The 20,176-nt window shown below is 35.4% G+C and overlaps 1 long non-coding RNA gene across 1 annotated transcript in view; it reads right to left on the reverse strand.

Annotated features, from left to right (window-relative positions):
- Positions 1 to 2,400: 2,400 nt before the first annotated feature.
- Positions 2,401 to 20,176, reverse strand: part of LOC113626804 (uncharacterized) — a 426,781-nt gene continuing 409,005 nt past the window's right edge. The window contains exons 8-10 of the long non-coding RNA XR_003435285.1: positions 7,082 to 7,209; positions 5,648 to 5,684; positions 2,401 to 2,510 (exon numbers count right to left, since the gene is read on the reverse strand). This is a non-coding gene — a long non-coding RNA (uncharacterized LOC113626804). The remainder of the gene's footprint in view (positions 2,511 to 5,647; positions 5,685 to 7,081; positions 7,210 to 20,176) is intronic.

Consider the following 20,176-nt stretch of genomic DNA (forward strand, 5'->3'; position numbering starts at 1 on the left):
TTTGGCCAGGAGAGTGCTATAGGGAGCTTAATTGTCCAAGAGCCCATCTGCTTCTCTTAAATTCATAACTGCATTTGCCCTGAGGCTGTGCTTTCCAGAGTTTTCTCCCAGTCAATCACTGATTGAGCATGGCAGGGATTCTAAGGCATTCCCATTCCTGAGAGACACGAGACTCTCTTGATAGCTGAGTTGGTGTGAAGAGTTCCCAAGGGCCTTTCTGAATTTTACTTAGATTTCATCATACTCCAGGACGCTTCTTCCCCACCTTTCCCCACCTGTTTCCTTCACTTAGGGTCAGACTTATGCACAGTCTGAAAGCTCTCCCAGTCTGACTGGCTCCTTCCCACTGTCTTTCACACAGGTACTTCACTAATGAAGTCCTTGCACCTTTAATCTCATCTTGGTGTCTGCCGTTTGGAGGACCTGGGCTAACAGAGTCCAATTAAGTTCAGAATAGAAGTGCCATTGTCTTTACTATTCAATCTTTGTAGATTTTTTTCAAGAAACTTAAAGATACATTCACGAGGAGGATGCATATGCTGATACTTTTCATTGCCAATTTAGTATGCATTGAATGCCACCAAAAGCTCTATGTGGAAAATTGCTGAAGAGTAATAAACTCTATGCCAAGTATTTCAATGATATTTAGCCCCATTTCTTCAGAATTCAGAGTAGGAATATTCTTCATCAATAATTTCTATTAACTTTTCTGCAATTTTTTCTTCCTCTAATTACTTACAGCTTCTCCCTGAACCAGACTGCCCTCAAAGAAAAATATCAAATGATAAAGTGGTTAGCTCAAAATATTAGTCCACTGCTATTTAATCATGTCTATTCTTAAGCATTTCAAAGACTAGTAATGCCTTCTCCAAACCAATATTTTTACAAAATTGTGAAAGTTGGGAGCATCTGACCAAATGTTCATACAATCAAAGCTTTTTACACATTTTGATTCATATATATTTCTTGTGGAGAAAAATAAGGCTTTGAAAAAGGATAAAAAGTTGCGTGCTAGGGTTAAGTATTTATAATTTTAAATAGTATGGTAATTGTCAATAAGAAGGTTACATTTGTGCAAAAATCTGAAGAAAGTGAAGAGGAGATCACGCTAATAGTTAGCTGTGTAGCAAGAGGGAATCTCAATTTAAAATCTTAGAGACTGAAGCACACCTGTTGCATCTAAGACACAACAAGGAGATCAATGTGGCTAACATGGAATGAGCTGTTCATATGAGGAAATAATGTAAGAAAGAAAATGAAAGGGTTCCTCCGTCATTACTCTTTCTTAGAACTCCATTGCCTTTGGTCTCTGTTGAAAACAAGTTCTGATTTAAACAGAAAGTGTAGCCTCTTGGGGGCTCCGAGCATCCCCGCTTACTTAGTTGTAGGTGTAGCATCCTTACCTCGTGCTATTTGCATTGTCACTGAGTTGCCACATATGGTAGGACCAGTGGAATCCCATGCTCATTGTGCAATGCAAAGGCTATGTGTGCCTGGGGAGGCAAGGAGTGGCAGACATATATGTTGCCTGTATCTCCTTAGCTCATAGGCATAATCCATTGTCCCACTGGACTTCACTTTCAAAACACAAGTCCAAAATAAAATTTTAAAGAATTTCAGGACAGCGACAGCAGAGCATTACGTTAAGCCTGAAGCCCTTCTGAATGTGGGCCCTGTGTGACTGCACAGGTTGTGTGCTCATGAAGCCAGCTCTGATCACAAAGGCTTAAGTATTGAGAAGACACTGAAGTACCACCTCATATGGCTGTCAAGGCTCTACACTACACAAGCCTAGAGTAACTATGAACACATACCCTCAGCATGGACATACATGGAACGTATGGACAGAAGCAAAGAGACCAGTTAGGAAGCAATTTCAGTAATGCAGTGGACAGTGATTGGGCCAGCATAGTGGCAGTGAATAGGTTAAGATATATTAGATTCTAATTACGTTTTAAAGGTAAATCCTGTGGAATTTTCCAAAATATTAGATGTGGGGAGTGAGAAAAAGAAAGAGGGTCAAGGATAAGAAAACTTTGATGTTTTGGGCCTTAGCAACTAAAGGATAAAATTGATGTATTACTGAGATTGGGAAGACTGGGAGAAACAAGTTGGTGCAGACAGGTCAGGAGTTCACTTTTGGACATTGATTTTGAGACGTTTATTAGTTATGTGAAGCAGGAGACTGAGGTTCAGAGATGAGGTCTCAGACGGAAATGAAAGTGGGAGAGTCATCAACCTGTATATACTGCTTAGAGCCATGAGACAAGTGGAAATCACCAAGGGAAAGACGGTGAGTGGAGACAGATTGGTCGATTTTTCTGTGCCTCCATTATCCACTTTATAGGATTCTTCTAAGAGTAAATTAAACTAAGAGTACAAAGCACTAAACTACATACCTGATATACTGCTGAAGCTCAACAATTGTCAGTTTTAAGATGCACTATGCCAGCCGGTATGCCAAGGGCTTTATTTGTCATATTTCTTATTTTAAAAATTTGCTCTGCATACTAGACAGATAAAAAATTCATGTCAAAATATTTATCAAACATTTGTAGATCTAGGCAACCAAACTTAGAAAGGCTGAGTAACTTGCCTCAAGTTCCACAGACAGTAGGGAGTAAAAGCAGGTTGAGGGGATAGAAATAAGAATGCAGTGAGAATATATAATACCTACTGTTAGTAAGATAATAATCACATTTATTTAAATAAGTACATTTAAATAAATTTAATACATTTCAGGAACTTCTTCAGTGTAATTTAAAGGTACTTACTTGAATGAAGCTTTTGATTTTTTTTAACTACAGGGAACCTATGGCTTTGAGGCACAGATCAACAGATATATGGAACTTGCAAAATACTTTTACGAAGTTTTAAAGAGAAAAGATAACTTTAAGCTAGTATTTGATGCAAAGGTAAGGACTCGATTAGTGGGCTTTTTTTGTGAGAGTGAGTTTAAAGTATCTATACTTTCTTTGCTGAGTTTTTGTTTTGTTTTGTTTTGCGGTACACGGGCCTCTCACTGCTGTGGACTCTCAACCACTGCGCCACCAGGGAAGCCCTTTGCTGAGTATTTTTTTTACTTGAATATGTTACCTATCCAATACTTTGAGATAATTTAAAAGTTATATGTAAAAATTATTTTAAATATTTTATCTAAATGCAAAACATTTCGATTTTAAAAACTTTTCCATTTGAGTTCTCTTTCTTACAGGCCGAGGGTCCAAAAGATTAATTTGATGATTATACTCAATTTTTAAATTTTTGAGATGAAACTCTTTGGTTATAATTGCTTTTCTGATTTTGATGGCACTGAATTAAGAGTAATTTAATTGTTCCTAGTTTTTTTCTTGTATGTTAGAGAATGCAGTTGGGTTTCTGGATAGTAGATGACATAAGAAAAAGTGGGCTTTAAATTATATGATAATCCTTGGTTAATCATTATTAAAGTACTAAGTAGATATTAATGAAAAAATGGAGAGTTTTGCTAGTATTCTATCCATCTTCCTCTGCAAGGCCCAGTCAGCCAACCCAATGGCATGCTTTAAGTCATGCTAGTAAGAGTAACTATTAGGAAACAAAGGTGCTTGGTCTTTTTTCTACATTGTCTCCCTCTGATTGTATTATTTCTATTTTTGGTTAGTCTCGCTCAGTCTTAAGTGGAAACTAGAAGTAAAGAAATCTGTTTGTTTTTAATACTGTACATTCTCTGATCATTTATCTGCCTCTCTGAAATGAGCTTTCATAAATTGATTTAAGTAAAGTTCTCTTATACCCCTTTATCTATATAAAAGACATCTAGTCACTGAAGCCAGAACCTTGAATTCATCTTGAAGACCTAGCAAAGATCAATTCTATCTTTTGAAGATTTGGGAAATTTAAACTCTTCTATCTGTACCCGTGGCCACTGCTTCAGTGAAGTCCTCTCCATTCTCTCCTGAATTACTATAACATTCTATTAACTAATATTCTCCTCCCCTCAATTGTTCTCTCCCCTAATTGATTGTCCTGAATGACCTTACTCAAATATAAAATTGGCACTGCCATTAAAATATTTAATATATTTTGAGGAATGGGCATGGGATGGATGGCTGAAGACTGGGCACTCTGTGAGGACACCATTTCCTTTATCTCTGTATTTGGTGCCTGATACATGTATTAGATCCTCAAAAACTATTTTAAAATATATTAAAAGTTATTAAATACTTCTGGGATAATTAAGGAATTAGGTAGGGCTTTAAGGATACTTATAAAATTACTAAAGAATTAGGTAAAACTTTAAGAATACTTGTAAAATTTTAATTTTTTTTTTTTGCGGTACGCGGGCCTCTCACTGTTGTGGCCTCTCCCGTTGCGGAGCACAGGCTCCGGACGCTCAGGCTCAGCGGCCATGGCTCACGGGCCTAGCCGCTCCGCGGCATGTGGGATCTTCCTAGATCGGGGCACGAACCCGTGTCCCCTGCATCGGCAGGTGGACTCTCAACCACTGCGCCACCAGGGAAGCCCTAAAATTTTAATATTTGATTTAGCCTGAGTTCACCAATGTCTGCTTCTGGACTTAAACATATCCCAAAAAGTTTGGAAGAGATCAAGAACTGCAAAAGGTAAGTTTGTGTGTATGGTGTGGTATTTATCATTTTAATATTGCCTTTGAAATAATGTGTCTGGGTTAGTTTGATTGGTTAGTGGAAGGCGGTAATGTGGTCTTAAGCCATTTTTAAAAAATATTTGTATGGAACCAAGCGAAATCTCAACCCACCAGTCATTTTGCAAATTAATCTAGTCATCCTTTATACAATTGAAAAATAATTTTTGAATGCTAATATTCAATCTACTGAGTTTTTTACCCTTTGGTTAATTCATTCATCAGTTAATGCTTGCCATATGTTCCAGAGGATTTAGAGGTATAAAATGAATAAGACAGAATCTGAGTTCTAAGCTAGAAGGCTTAGTGGGGAGAAGATAAGAATAGAAATAATTACAATTTTTATGAGCAATAGAAGATGTACTTGGAGAAGAATTATCACATTTGAAATATTTATCATAAGGTCATCTGAGCAAGAATCTAGGAGAGATTTTATTACAGATCAGTGATCAATACTGAAAAAAATCCAAATAAATGTCATAGCAATGAGAAGATTTAATCTTTACCCTAAGAATGTATATTAAAATAAAGAGAATTGCCACTATTACATGTTATTTAGCTATACATTTACTGTAAGTTTTTAACCTATCTTAAGCATGCATTATATACATACATTTTATAATAGTATCACCACCACTTCTGAGTTGACCAACATCACAACTACTTATCTTAGGCAATGTGATCCGCCCTAGGAGAAGTTGAACATAAACTATCTGATATCAGTGTTTAAGGGCATCAACTTTTTATGTCATCAGAAAATTTCACTGGGCTTATAAGTCTTAAGAGAAAATAGAGAATGTTTTTGGTTTTGTTTTGCTTTTTGATAATACCCCTTGTTTAAATATTTTGTGGTTTGAGGCAAGTATTGAGTGAAGCTCTTAATTTTTTTTCTTAACATGTAAGTGTTACCTTTTACTAGGGTAATTACTACCAGCTGAGAGTTAGCGGAGTACACGTTTACAGAGAGCGAGCTATCTCCTGGACATACACACACTCACTCACCAGAGAGCCGTCCCTCTCAAGAGATCTGCGCATGCTCCTGGATGGAGGGCAAAGGGGAAATATAAAGCAGTTTTTAATAATATTGCAGGCAATAACTAATACCTTTTATTTTATGGTCATGTTGATTAATTAAAATATTAAAGAAGGACATTAAATGAAATGTCTGACCATATAATGACTATATAAGCAAATATATATATATATATATGTATATATATATATGTATGTATATGCCCTGCCATATATAAAAACTTATGGGAAAGTTAAGTAATGGAGAGCATCTGTAGCATTTTAAAGATAAACTGTGCAGGAGTAGAAGTTTTGAGAAGAGGAACACATTCAATAGTTATAGAATGCCCTCCTCTTCCTTTCCGAGTCTCAGTACCACTTTGTCTTATAATAATAACCCAAGGGCGTAATGTGATCTAATGTCACGTGCATGGTATTGTTTTAGGAGCTGTGCAAGACAATTAAACAGATAGAATTTGTCTCTGTAAAATTTACAAAGAAACTATGTTTTGCTGCAAAACAGTGACCTTGTAGAAAAATCCAAGATGTATTGTAATGATTCAAAGAGCGGAAGTTAGAATACCAAAAGATACTACTGCTTTTCCATTTTCTATTTCATTTTACCTCTCCCAGATACTTCTACTTGAATTGCCATATAAATAAAATGTCACACAACCTTCTTTAATGTATTCTAGCACACCTGCATTATTTTGTGAGTTTGGTAATCGTGAATCATGGAGTAACAAGAGCTACAGTATGAATATAGAACGTGCTGCCTTTTCTCTGTACTAAGCTGCTTCTTAAAAATTATCCCTGACAGTTTTAAATTGCCTGCAATTTACTTCAAGCTAATGATAGTTATGTAGCCATCTAGGATGTGGAACAGTATTTACTTGTAAAATTTCCTTTTAATGATATTTGCATTTATACACAGATTGCTCCAAAGATTAAAGCACAAATGATAGAGGAAGGCACAGCCATGCTAAACTACCAGCCTTATGGGGACAAAGTAAATTTGTTTCGAATGGTCTTTTCTAATCCTGCCACAGGACAAACTGATGTTGACTATGTTATTGATGAAATTGAAAGACTTGGGAAAGATTTATGATACTGCAATATGATTTTGAATACCAAAACTAAACACCAACTTTAAAGATTTACTGCTGAAGATAATAAGAAAGGAATATTATAAATGATATTCTTTCTTCAGAACGTTTGATTCTCTTTTATCCTATGTTATACAAGATGAATAAAGAACAGTGGGTCATTGAAGATTGATAGATAGATAGATAATAGATTCAATTTTGTTTATGTATTTGTTGTTTTCATTAATTCAATGAAAGATTATTGAAAATCCATTAACTGTCAGGGACTTTTCTTGGTGTGTTAGAATACGTCAGTAAATAAGAAAGACAAAAATCCTACCTCTTGTAAAGAAAGAAGTTCCATTGTGAACATTTGGTAAGTTAACATATATTTACATGCTTGAATTAGTTGCATAAAGCCTTCCCGAGGTGAAATCATTTTCAGTAACATATGGTAGTGTTCTGTTTCTGTAAAAAATAAGATAATACTTATGATGTTTCTCTATTTCAATAAATCAGATGAACAAAACGTTCTGTATTTTGGAGCAGAGAGTCAGGGAAGAGAATGACAAGGGCTGACATATTTGCCTTTTGATCCCTGCATTTTTATTTAGAAGGAACTGTGGCTTCTACCAAGTTTCTATGCAATGATTTAATTCATTTTTTTCTGCAGTGCCATTTTTAATGTCTCTAAAGGTCAACAACAGTGGCATCGTTTTATAATTCTCCAAAAGTATATTGGCCATAGTTCACAAAATGGAATCAGGTAGCTCCACAGTGATGATAAAATTAGTATTTTTCAGCTCCTTTTTTGAGATAATAGAGTTAACATTGAGCACTTACGGTATGCTAAGAATCTTAACTTGCATGGTTTCATTTATTTCTCTCAATATTACGATTTAAAGTGATTTATTATCCCCATTTCATGAATGAGAAGATGAAGATTTAAAGAATTTAAATACTGTGTCTAACAGCATGCTGCTGGTAAGTAATAAAACCCAAATTTGACGCTAGCCAGGTTTTCTCTCAAGTGTGTATGACAAAGAACCTGCTAAATGCCTTGATGCAATTCACATACACTACTACCAGTCGAGCCATTTGTCAAATCACTTGAGCTATGCAGATCTCTTTCCTCTTCTCTGAAATAGGAATAATAATTGTGCCTATACTGCAGGGATGTTGTTAGAATAAAACAAAGTAATTGTGTTAACTATTTTTTAAAACTTTGAATCACTCTGTATGTGTTAGTTTTATTCTTTCACAATGTGTACATATATCAAATCATCATTATGCACGCTTTAAATATCTTACAATTTTAATTGTCAATTATAATACAATAAAGCTGAAAAAAATTAAAAGTTATTTTCTCAATATAGGAAAAAATCAAATAATTTTGTAACTTCAAAGAGAGCTGAGACCTTAAAAATTATTACATGATGAGAAAAATAAATGGAAATATAGAATTGAATTTAGAGAAGAATACAGAGAGGAAAAGGATTTAATATAGTATATATATATAACTCCTTCTTTGTAGCCCATTAACAATTATTTCCCACCAACAGACAAACGGAAAGGCAGACCCAATAAGAGCTCTGTAGTCTTGGCTGTGTATAGGCTCAGTGCATAATCGTTAGTTTTGCATAATTAATTTTTTATTATGTCAAATAAAGCCAGAGATTTAAAATATTAAAATCTCCAGCACGAAAATTCACAAACCACTTTTGACACATTTGATCCATCACAGCACCTTCTCCATACACTAAACAAATCTTTTGTGTTTCGGTTGCATTTTTACCTTTCTTGAAATAATAAAGCATAATATGCTGAAAATGTTGTTTTTCTTCTCTATTCAATATTAAAATGGCTACACAAAAATTCACCAATTTTGATGTTTTTTTAAAAATGCACACTGATACGACACCTGTCACAATACAGTCTAACAAAATTGTTTTGAATGAAGTTAAAGACAACTAAGCACTACTAGAGCCATTTTATGGAAAAAAAACTCAACGAACTTCTTGGCCAACCCAGTAGCTAGACTAGGTAAAAATGAAGTTCCATAACATTGGTTTTATCTTTATTAATCATTCAGGGTGCAAATATTGTCATGGTTCTTCATTACAGAGGAGATTGTACCCTTCTGTTTTTCAAGCTCTGTTGCATCCATTCAAGTTAAATGTCTGAAAACTTTTATATTTTAGAAATAAAGACACATGAATTGGGATAGAGATTCTTTTCAATTGTTCTTCTACCATATAAATAAGACATTTCATGTCCAAAGTTTTTCTCAGAGGAAACATAAAATTGATTATGCTACAGACTTTGATAGTTTGTGTCTTTGTGAAATACAGGGAAGAGCAGTTTAATTATCTTAGTGCAACATATCCTTTAATAAGAATTACTGCTCTATACGGGAGGGTTTGTTCCAAATGCGATCTGGTTTGTCAGACTTAGAAACATAAATCTGTTTCTTCCCTATGCATTATTCATAAATGCTTATCATTACATAAAGTTTATCACGCACAGATTAAACATTTCCTTTTCAAAAAATATGCCTCAAGTTTCTTTGTCCCTACAGCCACAATTTTAGGTATTGGTTTTATTTCTTAATGAACACTTTGAAATAAGAATATACTAAATCGTAAGAATACTTTAATATATATTGCATAGGTTAGATAAATTAGTTAAAACAGTGCTTTCTTCCAATATCAGTTCTGTGAATTAAGCAAGTATATGTTGTAGAGTTTTGAGAAATCTACAGTCTGCTTTATTCAGCAGGGTCTTGTTAACAACAAGGAACCTAATAAGAATTGTTCTATTTTGAGGTATACAGCATTTTCAATTATTTGGATACCTATCTTACACATTGTTGAAAAATTGTAACATTTAAATAAAGAAAGGATAATACTCATTAACCTGTGTCATCCCCCCACCCTTGAACTTGGATTATTTTTTATTTCATGGCCAGTCAAAATTATTTTAGCCACAGAACACTGTTCCCTTTGCTGTGTTCTCTCAACCAGGGTTCTGACACAAACCTTGTATTACATGAAAGAATGTGTGAGTTTTCTTTCCATAACTTACAGGAATTCTATAAAATGGGCTCCTTTCTTGCTGTTAAGAGACTTAGTTTAACATAAAATTCTTAAAGGGATATTACTAACTTTATCTTTTTCTTTTGAACTTTTTCCAAAGATATGACATATAATAAATAGCATTGGTTTAACCAACAGAGATGACTTCCAGAGAGACTGTGTCTCCTGAACTTAGGGTAGAACAGGGTAGACCAAAAAGTGAAAATAATGTGTTTTTAAATTTTATTTTCAATTCAAAGTGCTAGTATAGAATTGTGCATAACATATAGAGGACACTTGAAACATATAACAACATCCAAAAGGGGTTCTGAAATATTTAGATTCTTACCAGGCAGATACCGTGGAGCAATGATAATCAGAGTTACGTGGAGAATCAGAAATACTTTAAATAAACAGTTTGCTATTGCTGGAGTAGAGTATAAAATTACGGAGTCTGCTTCAAGTAGCTAGAGAATTATGGGTCCTTAAATTTAGCATTTTGACATTGTGAAAACAACTAAAGTGAATGCAATGGGGGTAATAAAATAAAACTTGTATTGATGAGGGGGGAAAAGACATTGATTTTGATGGCAGTTTCAAGGCCTGATTGGAGGAAGAGCAGGCCTTAGAGGCCATTGCAATAATCCAAGAAGAGATAAGAATTTAGCAGTGCAAGGTAATAGGGAATTAAGTTTCGGCAGTAAATTTGCCAACGTGCATTGAGAAGGTAAAAGTCCACAGAGCCTGAAGTTTCTAGCTTGAGAGACAGCTTAGATCTCAGTAGCTCAAGAATCCAAAAGGGAGACCCATATTAGCACAACGTCATTGTCTTATTTAAGACATATTGTCTTATTTGCATATAGAAAACAAGATGAAATGTATGGATTTACAGGGCTTAGCTCTCTGGAAAATATCACACGAGTTATATAGCTACCTGAATATAAAGTAGAGATGTTTCATGACTGAAAAAGCTCCCTTCCATGTAATTAATGTAGCATCATACATTACCTAGAGACTTCATATGTTAATGTAGTCTGAACCAGCAAGAAAGGACCTGGGCAACTCTTTGACAATCCCATGCCTCTCTCTACTTTGTGCTTCGCAATTACGTGTATCCTAGAAATTCTTAGTAAATCTTCATACTGAACAAGATCTCTGAGTCTGATTTGACAATTCAGATCCTTTGTATTAGCTCAATGATTATCTGACCCAGGAGACTGAGAAGAAATGCTTGAAGACCCTGGTCTCAGTTAATTCCTTCACTGTTTCCAGTGCAGCCCTATAGAAGTGGGTCTGCAATGGAGAAAAGTCACAGTGGCACAGGATTGACTCTAAACAGTCTCTCTTTTGCTGAATCATAATTGCTTTATATTCTTGGGGGCTTCAGTTTTTTGTTTGGCATTTGAGCTCAGCTGGTCCCGTAATTACTTTTGAATGAAGGGTCAGGCTTTTTTTTGCTTGTTTGTTTTGTTTTGTTTTCCCTCTAATGTCTGGCTTTCACATTAGTCCTCCATCTAGGACACAACTTTTAATGTTTATTCTGCCCAATCAGCCCCTTGCTCTTCCCCTGGGCTGCCTGCCCAGCCTTCACCAAGAGATGAGGAATACTGGCTCCACCCAGAGGCTATGCCCCACTGTCACCTTTGTTTGCTATATTTCGAACGGTGTCCAACCCTTTCCATCTAAATTGTCCATCTAAATATACCTGTTTTTTCCTAATCTAAACCCCCCCATGGAATGTGGGTAAAAATTCAATAAATATTTTTACAAGAATATTGGAATTTTTCCCATCTCTTGTGAGATTTCTTATGTCTAGGTCCCCATTATAGTTTTCCTTTCACAAATATAAGAATGAATGGGCATTAAATCTTTCTGATCTTCACTCCTACACAGAATGTCTTTTCACATAGAAAAAATAAAAAAAACAACTTTGCAAGACACTTTCTTGATAAAGTGATGACAGTGGCTATGCTGATACATTATGTAAGCTATCTATAGGAATCACAGATACCCCACTAAACCATACCAGCATCCTCTCAAACTAATGAGCCATTTATAAAGAACACTGTCGTGGGACTTCCCTGGTGGCGCAGTGGTTAAGAATCTACCTGCCAATGCAGGGGACATGGGTTCGAGCCCTGGTCCGGGAAAATCCCACATGCCACAGAGCCCCTAAGCCCGTGCACCACAACTACTGAGCCTGCGCTCTAGAGCCCGTAAGCCACAACTACTGAGCCCACGTGCCACAACTACTGAAGCCCGCACACCTAGAGCCTGTGCTCCGCAATAAGAGAAGCCACCACAGTGAGAAGCCCACGCATCGCAACGAAGGGTAGCCCCGGCTCGCCGCAACTAGAGAAGGCCCGTGTGCAACAATGAAGACCCAACACAGCCATAAATAAAAATGAAAAACAAAAAACAAAACAAAAAAAACACTGTTGTGCCTTCAATTCTACAGTTCGTTGGATATTCAAACAGTCTTACCATCTCCAAGATTCCTCTCAATACTCTGAAATATCCTGTTAAGAATAACTTTAAAATTTCTTAAAGAAGCATCTTTGGTACATCTAGTTGCAAACCTTACCATGTTTCAAATTATAAAATAATTAAAATAGCTTTGGTTAATAAATTCTAGCAGTACTTTATGAGCCTATGGTCCTTGAAAGGCTATGAATATTTTTGCTATTTTTACTTTGATTACAAATAGTCTAATTGGGTTCTATAACCTCCTAAGTTTAAATCACTGGTAAACTGCACTATGAAAATCCTATGAAAGCATTTGTTGAAAATGAGATACTAGCTAGTAATAATCTAATTTTTGATAGCCATTTTCTAGCTTGAAATCACTTTGGCATATTTTATTTTAGCTGATTCTGTTTTCTAAAGAAGGCATAGTCACAAACTTTGTGAAAATAAAAAGCATGACAAACAGCTTAAAAAGCACAGATGCTGGAACCAGGCAAACTGCCCCTTACTAGCAAGTTCCCTGGTCTTCCTGTAGTCACTTTCCCCATCTCTATAATAAATAATAAGAATTCCTCACAGGTAAATGAATTAGTTTGTTTATGTTAAGTTCTCTAAACAGTGCCTGAAGTCTTAAATATAGACCCTAGATACATGCTATTATTATTAATACTACAAACACAAGTTTTAAAATTGTTGTTTTGAGATAAGTTTCTGAACTCAGCGTTCAAAACTCATTTTCTTTCTAGTTTGTCATTCTGCCTTTCCATGTGCAAAGGCTTGTGTCAGAGGCACAACACAGAACAAATAGACAATAGTTGCGCCTAAAGTGTGTGTAGATGTTTATGGGGGCAGTAACAAGAAAGGTATGATCTGAAACTATTTAAAGAAGAATGATATAAAGATTATGAATCTATTACTTAAGTAAAAAGTATTTCAAATAATTTGACATAATGAAAAAAATTGAAACATTTTTCAATTATACTCTGGTTTCATAATTTTATTTCCTAAGTGCAAAGAACACCACCTTTCTGATAAAATGACCAGATTTTATCAGAAAATGTAACATTAATCTAGAAGGAAGAGTCATACCTTTATCAGGAAAAGAAGTTTTATATAAATTTTATCCATGAATTATCCCTGATCCACGGTCGGTCAGTTTTCCTGTCTGTGTCCTATATATAGCATGCCCCTGGAGCTCAGTGTCTACCAGGCTGAAATACAGCAAGGATAAAGGTTATTTCTGTGGCTCCTACTCTCCATGTTTACCAATATAAAGAGATATAGAGAGAAATTTATGAGAGTCGGAAATTTTTGAGACAGCAAGCAACACATCTGGATCAAAACGATAAATGTTATGCTTGCTGAGGTTTCCCAGGCAGACCAAATAGTCTTGGCTACAGAGACCTCGCATACATTTGGAACTAGTACTTGCAGCTGACCCATGATTTCAGATTTTCTCTCGGCAACTCTGCAGCCCCGTCTGAGAGTATCTGATCACTGTGGTCCCTTGGGAATATTTTATGGCATTTAATTTTCCACAGGTAGTAAACCCAGTATTTCTAAGTATCAGCTCCCCATTTCCACTTGTCAAATCATTTCAACGTAAATAGAAATAGAAGTGAAGCCATACATATGCAAATTATCTCTGATTTAGCCAAGAGCTAGAGGTATGACATAATTCATAGTTTAAGTTAATTCCCTTTGCCCAGATCACATAGCTCAGGGAATAATCGGCATAATTAAAAGTACAACTTCGTTCGACAATTTAACTTTAGTGTATGCACTTCATTTCAGTGATTTATGGATAACTGTGAAGATGAACATTACTCAGCCCCTCTCAAATGCTATGGATCGATCCATGTATAATTACAGCAAATGCGTTCGTTAACGGTGTTATAAATTAAAATTTTTCCTTTGAACAGATGATTTATTATGATCATTCAACAGTGCTGCATTTTTGTTACAATGACTGTATTGAAAAGTTAAATGCCTCCAGGAAGTAAGATGACAAAAATATGAAAATGCCAACTATATAGGGTGGTTTTACAGCTTTATTAAATTTGGTTTCTACTTTTACCTTGACTTTTAAAGCAAAGAACATTTCTGTGGGTTTTTTCCCCTTAAGTTAGAAGAGCAATTTTGCATCATGTTGCTCTAAATTTTATGCTTACCTTTCACCCCCTAACTCCAAGGCCATTAAAGGTAGAGACTTTCTTAATTGAACATTGTGAGGCAGGGGTCAGTCTAGGACCTGGTATATGTTAGGGACCAAAAGGAGCTGGATTATTTGGTGACTGATTTATACATTCACAAGTCCTCACAATAATGCACATACCAAATGAGATCACATGCAAGTAAAGATAGTTTTGTGAGACCTGGCCAAATGTTACTACTTATTTGTGACATTTAGAACTTGTTATGAAAATCAGAGAAATTTAAGTTGTTTCTGTTTCCTAAGAACAGAAACACACTTTATTGCAGACTTTTGGGTCAGTACTGTAAATTCTGTACCCTGAGTCTCCCAGGCTTCTCTGAAGTGCATAATTATTGCCAATCAAAAGTATCTTGACTGATCTCATGCAACCCAATTACAAGACCTAGTATAAAACTACAGTAATCAAGACAGTGTGGTATTGGTGAAAGGATATACATAGATTATTGGAATAGAATAGACAATACAGAAATAAACCCACATAAATATGGGAAATCGATTTTTGACAAAGATCCAAAGATAAACTGATTGAGAAATGATATCTTTTAAGTAAGTGGTGTCACACACACACACAAATCTTGACCCATAGCTCACAGCTCACCCATAGAAAATACAGAAGAACAAACTTGTTGGGTCAGTCAAAAAGTTTTTAGCAAAATTCATAAAAGAAAAATTGGAGCTTTATCAAAACTAAAAACTTTAGGTCCATGAAAACAGTTAAAAGAAAGAGAAGACAAGCTATAAACTGGGAGAAAATCATGTTTCTGACAAAAGGCTTGTTTGCAGATTATATTAGAACTCTCAAAACTCAGCCATAAGAAAAGAAACAACCTGATATTAAAGAATAAGCAAAAGAACTGAACAGGCACTTCATCAAAGAAGATATGTGGATGGCAAATAAGTGCATGAAAAGATGCTCAACGTAATTATTCATTAGTAAAATCCCCGTTAAAACCACAATGAGATATCACTGCATACTTATTAGAATGAAGAAAAAAAATTTGGCAATACCAATTGCTGGCAAGTATGTAGACCAGCTTTAACTCTCCTACCTTGGTGGTGGGAATGCAAAACAGTGCAGCCATAGCAGAAAACAGTTTGACCTTTTCTTATAAAGTTAGAGATAGACTTCCTATAAATCCCAGCAAATTCCACTTCTAGTTATTTGTCTAAGAGGAATAGAAACTCATGTTTGTATAAGTCCTGCATGCAAATGTTTGTTTATAGTAGCTTTATTTCTTATCACCGAAAGCAAGATACAACCTAAATGTCCTTCAGCCAGTAAATGGATAAACCAACTGTGGCATATATTCCACTGTATACTCTCAGTAAGAAGGATAAAATTTTGACTCCCGTAACAACATAGATGACTCTCAAATGCATTCTGATAAGTGAAAGAAATTATGCACGGATTGTAGGAAAAGGCAAAATTACTGGAGACAGATCAGATGAGTGATTCCCAGGGGCTGCAAGTCAGGGGGAGGGATTGTCTATAAAAGGGTAAGGGATTTGGGAGGTGATGGAACTATTTTGTGTCATGACTGTAGTGGTGGATATGTTACTCTATGCCTCTGTGAAAACCCACAGAACTGTACACCACAAAAAGTAAGTTTTACTGTTTGTAATTTCTAAAATAAAACACAACAATTTGGAAAATTAAAGCAAAGTAATGATTACTTTGTTCTCAGTTGCACTTCCTCTGAAGTAATACAATGATTTGATTCAATGGTTAGAGAGCTGATTTGAGACAAGTAGGAGTTACAAAATACCATGCACCAGTAAATATTTCGAAATATTTTCAAAATATTTCAAAATATTATCCTGTTACTATACTACTAAAATTTGGGGATTCACCATGTTTGTTATAATCGTTTTACCAAATGTATTAATTGTTGTAGCTTATAACGTGGATGGACTTTATTTTTACTTCGTTCCATTGGCAGAAATTTCATAGTGCAAAAAAATGTTAGAATCCAAAAGTTCATGATGGATTCATCCAGGAAGTAATATCGATTTTAGGTGCCGTTTCCATTGTGTTTGGGGCAAAGATGTCTATAATTGCGTCTATTGCTAAAAAATGAAATTTGCAATGATCTATTGATAGGTATTCCTTCATAGTAGAATCACTAATGATAAGATATATGGAGACAAATAATTGACTTGAATACGTTCATGAGACATAAATCAAGGAGAGAAAGATTTTACAAATATAATTAAAAGAGCCTATATTTTACAACTAGAGCCACATGAAAAAATTCTACCTTGGCAGAAAATCTGAACATCTACTTTGACAGATGATCTGAAGTCTGAAAATAAGAGTGAGTCACAGAAATTTGGGAGAAGTCAGTATTTAATAGGATCCCATTTAATGGGCTTCAGTCTGGTTCTTCTCAAGCAAAGGAAAATAGAGAAGTTCATATCAGACTTTCCTTCATTTCAGGGGACTGATCACTCAGTGGGTCTTCCACATTTGTTGCCATGACAACAGAGATGTGGAGATAGAGAAACTATTAACTATGGCTCTTTAGAAACTCAATTATATGTTTGATAGGATGATGTGGCTGATAAAAGATGACAGTGCAGCACATTGCTCCATAGATTCAATCTGAGTTTTCTTTTTGTACAAGCTGTCTTCTGAACCATCCCATCAATTTTTATATCAAACCCTGGTAAACTGTTTTCTCTTGATCCAGTGGTCCTCATAGGCTATTGCTTCTCCCACCTACATATATTTCCACAACATTGTCCACTGACAACTCTACTGTTGTGCCCAATATACACTTATTACCAGTTTGCTGGTTTTCCTGTTGCTTGTTCATCTACAGAAGAGAAAGTTCTTGCCCAGCTGGCCTGTGGACACAATCAACTGAGTTATAAATCTTAACTCTGTCTTTACATATATATCCCCACTCATAAGAAATTTTTTCTGAACTAATAATGCCTCCTTCAATAATAGATACTTATATTCAGTTAGACAATTATCTCTACAAGGATAGGGACTACTTATGGGACTACCATTTTGTAACCAGGGCCAGTGACATGAGTGTCAACAATACAATTAACGTGTGTTTACTGACTTGGATAGTACATTAGTTGCAATGACATGCTTGGCAAACTGGCTCTCTTGCTGGACAGTAACCTCTTCTGGGCCAGGGATGATTCTATTCCTGGCAAATAATGGGTGTGCAGTGATGCCTAATATGAGTGTCATGCACTTAGCTCTACAAATGTAATGCTTCAAGGTTTTGATAGCTATAGGATGAGGGAATTTAGAACTGTTGTAATCTATGTTATAACAGGTGTCATTTCTCATTCCCTGTTTACAGTAGAGAAATGGTACTGAGAGGGAAATGGTACTGAATAATTTAATACAAAGAGCATATACCACATAAACCACACACACATAAAAATGACATAAAATCAGGAGCAATTACATAAAACAAAAGTTAATTGTTTCGTTATTATATATGGCCCTAAGCAGGTCATTAGTATCCTGAATCCCAAGGTTTTAGGTGGGCGTATCATGAGGAAGCAAAAGCAGATTTTAAAAACACAGTGACATTATTCAATTACTATTCACACATTATCTTGCCAAGGTCTTAATGGCATTCTTCTCAGTCATTAAGCAGTCTTCTACAGTGTTCTACTAGAGAAAGATCACTTGGCTGGAACTCAGTGCTTTGGGTGTTTGAAGCTTGTTTTGTCTAGTAGTTCTTAAACTCTGGGTCATGACCCCATACGTTGGCCCATTTCAGTGGGTCTCCAAGGGATCTTTTGAAAAAAATACAAATGCATGGACCCGCCCAGACAAATTAAATCAGAATTTCTGAGATTGTGATCAGAATATTTTTTTAAAGTATCCCCAGTGATTCTGAAAAAAAGTTACAGTTGAATCACTGGCTTATCAGCCAGTAAAGTTAAAATAGAAAAGTCTGACCTCACTGAGTTCTATCCCCTGAACAGCCATCAATAAATTGGCTAGTTTTTTGAAAGAATGAATGTTCACATTTATTGTACACAATGTTTTGCTCTACCACAACATTTGATGAAAGATCATATATTTACTTTGAGCCGAAATAAAATATACAATTGACCCAAAGAGCTCATTATCTGAGCATTTAATATATTAATAGTATGATATATGTTATTTGGATAGATATTCTAAGTAGAAAAACATGAGATTGTTGAACAAGGCCTTTTGATATGGAGAGAAGCAATTATTCATTCTGGAATGGAAGTAGCTGAATTTATTTTAATCACATCTCTCCCCAAATAAAAAAGAATCATGCAATTTGTAAAACTACAGAATATAAGTAAAAAAAATTATTTTAAGGATACTTAAAGGTCTGATGTAAATGACTTCTAGTTCAGTTACAGGGATTATAGATGACCTATTTTATTTCTGTATAATCTAATGTGTATCAATTAAACTGAGACAATTTAAAACCAACTACTTAAAATAAAAGAGATTGATGTTCTTAAGGGCAGGGAAAGAATAAGAAAGTGGCAACAACTCTTCCTCTTCTCTATAACTTATTCACCAGGTAAGGATGTCTCAGGATTGGTTTTTCTCTCCCTCTGGGTAGATAAGGCATGCAACAAAAGAAGAGTTAATCCGGTCTCTGACTTCAACTAAATACAGTTAGAGGAGCTTGTTGGAAAACATCCTTCTATTTTCAAGGTATAAAGACTAAATCTAAATTGGAGAAGTCTGGAAGGTATGTCATCTGTCTGTATCTAAAGGTCAAACCTCTAATAATATGTCAGGCTTTGATAAAAGAAATGTTTATATAAAAATTTTGACCTCCAAAAATTCTTGACTTCTATGTTGCTGATATAAGCATAATATTAAAAAAAAAGAAATTCTCTTGTCAAATGATGTATCCTCAAGATATTCTAAATAAGTAAAACAAACCTTTGGCAAAATGATCAATAAAAAGATAGAAGTACAAGTTAACACTTAAGAGGAAACAGGGCTTTTAATACAGATTCTATAGAGATTTTTAAAATCATAATAAAATTCAAAGCAAAAACTAATGCTAGTAATTTTGAAGGACATACTACCATAATTTTCTTAAGAAGAAGTAGAACAATAGAAGAAAATGAAAACATTAAATGAACTGACTCAGTAACTTTGCTGCCCTGTAACAGAGACATACAACAGGTCTTGGTAATTTTATAGATGGGTTTTATACACCCTCAAGGAACAGATAATACCAATTTTATCACAGACTAAGAAAAGAGAGAGACCCCTCAATCCATTTTATATATGTATTCTAACTTTTAATAAGACCAAAACAGAATAGTATAATAAAATTACATTTTATACCAAAACGCTTGTGAACACTGAGGTGTATATTCTAAATAAAACACCATCAAATCATAGTAGCACAGTGGCACAGTGGTTAAGAATCCTCCTGCCAAGGCAGGGGACACGGGTTCGATCCCTGGTCCAGGAAGAGGCCACACGCCACGGAGCAACTAAGCCTGTGTGCCACAACTACTGAGCCTGCGCTCTAGAGCCCAAGAGCCACAACTACTGAGCCCATGTGCCACAACTACTGAAGCCCACACGCCTAGAGACTGTGCTCCACAACAAGAGAAGCCACCGCAATGAGAAGCCCGTGCACCGCAACGAAGAGTAGCCCCCGGTCACCGCAACTAGAGAAAGCCCGCGCGCAGC

The sequence above is a fragment of the Aethalodelphis obliquidens genome, unplaced genomic scaffold (genome assembly GCF_003676395.1).
Source record: "Aethalodelphis obliquidens isolate GAN/ISIS:26980383/991018 unplaced genomic scaffold, ASM367639v1 scaffold19, whole genome shotgun sequence".
In the NCBI taxonomy this organism is placed as follows: domain Eukaryota; kingdom Metazoa; phylum Chordata; class Mammalia; order Artiodactyla; family Delphinidae; genus Aethalodelphis; species Aethalodelphis obliquidens.